The 4546-nt window shown below is 61.6% G+C and overlaps 1 pseudogene; it reads left to right on the top strand.

Moving 5' to 3' along the window:
• Nucleotides 1–2441: 2441 nt before the first annotated feature.
• Nucleotides 2442–3669, top strand: LOC112815617 (melanoma-associated antigen 8-like; annotated as a pseudogene).
• Nucleotides 3670–4546: the final 877 nt, after the last annotated feature.

Genomic DNA, 4546 nt, shown 5'->3' with positions numbered 1-4546 from the left:
GCCCAGGTCCTCTTGGGCTTTACGCTGAAGTTGCAGAGGGAGGACTGAGAGACCCTGGACCCCAGCCCAGAGTCAGTCCCTAGAGGCCTGAGTGGAGGACGGGGACACCCCGATTGTGTTCGTGCGTGCGCTTGTGTGTCCCCCACTTGTCCATCCGGGTGTCCCAGACACGGGATGCCCCGGTGCCCGGGAGCCGATCCGCAGGCAGTAGGGACAGGCAGAGGCATAGGCAGCCAGGGAGTCCTGGTGGAGATCAGAAGAAGGCCCGAGAGACCTGGACGCCCCATCTCAGCCTTGGGTAGCCCTGGGCTTCGTGGCCGCACGTGTTGGCTACAGACTTAACCTAGTGGGCTCAGGGCAGGGAGGGCCTTGGTGATGGCAGACCAGCTTGGGGACAGCAGACGGAGGGGCCTAGGACCTGCCAGGGCTCGAAGCGAGGACCCCCAAGGGACTCCCCAGGGAGCCCGCAGGACCGCGGCCTTGATTCAGCCACGGGTGACTCCTGGGATGGAAAAGCCCACACAGCGCGTGGCCACTTTGGCCTCAGGGCCTCTGAGAACCCCTGACCATTTGGATGGAGCACTGCCTCGAGTATGCGGGTGGGGGGCGGTGGCCCACGTGTTGCTGGGTGGAAATGAGAGGACCGGAAGGAGGACTGCGGGATTGGGGACAGCGAACAGATACGGTCCCAGGAGGCCCCGGGGCCAGATGGTCACCTAGGGCGTGCCCTGACTTCCCAGCCACGTCTCCTAGAGCCTGGGGTCTGGGTGGAAGGAGCAGGCTTCAGGGCCGCCCAGGCTGAGCCCGGTCCTGCCAGGATGGAAGGGGAGAACCAGAGGGAGGACTGAATGGGCTGCAGTATGGACAGGCCATGGAGGAGGACCCTTGTGGAGGATGAGCCCATGCCTCCTGTCTGGGGGTCCACATCTGGCTGTTAGAGCCTGAGGGCCTGTGGTGAGAATGAGCGGGCCTGGGGTGGGGCGGGCCTGTGTGTGTGTGAGGGTGGAGTGTGGGGTCGGGGGTGGCGGGGCACGGGTCCGGTTGGGAGTCAGGGTGAGGACCCTGGGGGAGGACTGGCCGTACCCCCTCCACCCCATCTCAGCAAAGAAGCCAGGGCACCGGAGTCTGGCTGGGCCCGATCCAGGGAGGATCGGTCAGCGGGGGCCCAACCTGGCACGCATGCGCACTTGTCTCATGGGCCAGAAGGCGGGAGTCCTCGGGGAGCTGAGGTCTTGGTCTGAGGGGCACATGGCTTCTGTCTCACATTGGGGACCTGGAAGAAGGGCAGGCCCTGGCAGGAAGAAAGAAGATTAGCGTCCTGGGGGCCTGAGGGCATCCCCACCCCAGGACAGAGGGGCCCATCCCTACTACCAGCCCTTTGGGATCTTGCCAGGAGCTGAGGGGGGGATGGAGATGTGGCTGTTGATGAGGACGTGCTGGCTCCTCACCCTCTTCTCGGAGCTCTCAGGGAGGTGAGGACCATGCTGGGAGAGGTCGGGGTCAGGTCATCTGGGGAAGCGCACCTGGGAGACACACAGGAGTCCCTGCTCCTGCCAAGAGTCAGTGTGGGGACACCCGAGGGAGGAGTGAGTGACTCCCAACCCACCCTCAGGACCACGAAGGGATGGCCCAGAAATCTGTGCAGCCCCTACCTGGAGGCCCTGGGAACCCTGGGTGGGGCCTATCAGGCTGAGTCCCTCCTCCTCTCCAGATCTTTCCTCTCAGGATGGGGAGGGCTCAGGCATGAGGGTCTGGACTCAGGTAGCAGAGAAGGCAGGTGCCCTGGCTCTGGCTCTGGCCCTGATGGTGGGGGGCAGATGAGAAATGAGGGGATGCCTCCCACAGCAGGATCCTTAGGGCCCAGGCCTACCCTGCCGCTGCTGCCAGCCATGGGGAGATGGGCGATCGGTGGGCCAAGTTGTTTCTCCTGACTTTTCCTTCTGGCATCTCCCAGAGATGAGGTCTCGGCACCAGGAGGGTGGCCTCTGGTCAACACAGGGAGTTTTCCCAGGCCTTCCGTGGGGTCAAGGTATAGACAGATAGGTGCACCCATCCCAGCACAGACGGCACCTGAGCTTGGCCGTCCCTGGGATCCCGAGACGTGCCCTTAGACCTCTGGCAGGCGTGGGCAGAGGTGGGCCCCCTCTCATACCTTCTGTGGGGTCCCAGGGCTGCACGGTCTTGCTGTGACCCTGTGGCCTCAGGCTGTGGGGGTGGGGCCCAGGCCCTGCCAGGGGAAATAGCAGTCCCCTGAGGGGCCAAGGAGAGGACCACCCAGCTTGGACGGATGGGGACCTCACAGAGTCCGCCCCAGCCCTCCTACCCCACTGGGGGCCGTGGGCCGTGCTCTGTGTCTGCACCCCGAAGTGACTCCTCCTTTTCTCCTCCAGGGGCTTCCAGAATTCAGAGTCGAGGCCTAGGTCTGAGGCAGGAGCCTCTAAGGTCCCAGAGCAAGGGAGGTGCAGGTGAGTGCCAGTGGTCAAGGTGAGGTACTTGCTCTGAGTGTGGAGCCAGGGGCTCGCCCGTCCCACCCCAGAGGGGACCCCTTAGCACCCAAGTCCGATGCAGTTCACTGTCAGCTCCGGGACTTCAGGCCTCTGCTGCCTAGGCCACACCGTGAGGAACCGCCCCACCTCTTTTTCAGGTTCAGCCTGACACAAACGCCATGCCCCTGGGTCAGAGGGGTGAGCTCTGGAAGCTGGAGGAAGACCCAGGCCCGGCCCAGGGCCTGGTGGAGGCACAGGTGTTGGGGGCTGGGGAGGAGAAGGTCCCCCGCACCCCCTCCTCCTTCTCCACCTTGACCTCCTCCCAGTCCGCCGTGCCATCTGGCTCCTGCTCTGCCCTGTTTCTGGTCCCCTCGGAGGAGGGGTCTGCTGCTGGGTTCCAGAATCGTCCCCAGAGCTCTCTGAGTGCCTGCCCCTCCCCCACTGCCCAGGCAGCCACTGCCTGTAGCCAGCCTGACCAGGGCTCCAGCAGCTCCGATGAGGAGGGGTCCAGCCCCTGCGAGGAGCCTGAAGAAGCCTAGCCAGGCTCCAAAACATAATCCAGGGGAAGCTGGCCGAGCTGATGGAATTCCTGCTCCTCAAGTATCACATCAAGGAGCCGACCAGCCAGGCAGAGATGCTGGAGATCGTCGGCCAGGATGCCCTGGATGCCTTCCCTGTGATCTTGGGCCAGGCCTCCGAGTGCTTGCAGCTGGTCTTTGGTATGGATGTGAAGGAAGTGGACCCCAGCAACCACTCCTACATCCTGGACCCCGTCCTGGGCCTCACCTATGATGGGATGCTGAGTGGTGAGCAGGGAGTGCCCAAGACCGGCCTCCTAGTGGTGCTCCTGGTGGTGAGCCTCCTGCATGGCGACCGTGCCCCCGAGGAGGAGGTGTGGGAAACACTGGGGGTCATGGGGGTGTATGCCGGCCAGGAGCACGTCATCTACGGGGAGCCTAGGGAGCTTCTCACCAAGGTCTGGATGCAGGAAGGGTACCTGGAATACCGGCAGGTGCTTGGCAGCGACCCTGCTCACTACGAGTTCCCGTGGGGTTCCAGGGCCCATGCCGAAACCAGCAAGTTGCAAATGCTGGAGTATTTGCTCCGGGTCAGGCGCAGGCAGCTGGCTTCCTCCCTGGCCCTGTCTGAAGGGGCTGTGAGAGATGAGGGAGAGGTGGCCTGAGTCCCATTGGTGGCCAGGCCCTTTCCAGGCTTTGGTGGGGTCAGCAGCTTCTCCTGCGGGGTGCTGGGCATGAAGTGAGGCCACATTTTGGTTCTTCCCTGTGTGTGTGTGAAAAGAGAGAGCCCCGGGAGTTCTAAGTAGGGCAGGGCCAGGGAGGGTTGGGGGAAGAAAGCAGGGTGAAGAGCCAGCCTCTCTGGGGGCCTGTTCTCTGCGATGACTGGCATCCAGACCTTGGTTTTCTTGAGGAAGCTCTCAAATGTTGTTCCTTGGAGTAGAAGTTTTAACCAGCTTCAGCAGGTAAATGTGTGGGTGACATCCACCCCACAGCATTTGTACTTACCCAGTTCAAGAGTTTTAAGAGTTTTGTCATGTTCTGGAAATAAGGTGGGAGATCTTCCCTCCTTGTTTGGGTTCTGGAATGAAATCACAGGGCATTGGCATAGGAATTTGTTGGAAAGGTGGAAGAATGGAGCAGTCAAGTGACGGGGTCAGGAGATACGGAAATAAAAGATTATTCATTTTTGCTTCTTACTCCTTCTCGTCTGTCATTCTGCAAAAGTAACATACATGTGTGTGCCTTCATTCACTTAGTTCTTCATGAAAGGCAGAGAAATGACATCTCTGCACAGAGGGAGCCCTGCTCATTGACTCCTTGATTCCCAGACATGGGCTGAGCTCTGCTCTCTGGAAGGCCCTGTGTGTGAGCAGTGAGGACATTAGGAAAAGCAGGACACGTTCCACCCTTAGGGGACTGTCTAGCAGCTGCACTCATGGCAGGAAAGTGGGGAGAGGTGCCCTGAGACCTGCAGAGGAAGTGGAAGAAGGGGGAGGGAGTGCAGCTCCCGGGGCAAGCACTGCAGTGGAAGTGCCCCTGGTC

This window comes from Callorhinus ursinus, unplaced genomic scaffold (assembly GCF_003265705.2).
Source record: "Callorhinus ursinus isolate GAN/ISIS: 27379988/994484 unplaced genomic scaffold, GSC_fseal_2.0 scaffold520, whole genome shotgun sequence".
Classification (NCBI taxonomy): Eukaryota; Metazoa; Chordata; class Mammalia; order Carnivora; family Otariidae; genus Callorhinus; species Callorhinus ursinus.
The sequence above is the reverse complement of the archived record's forward strand: the minus strand, read 5'-3'. Positions and strand labels throughout refer to the sequence as shown.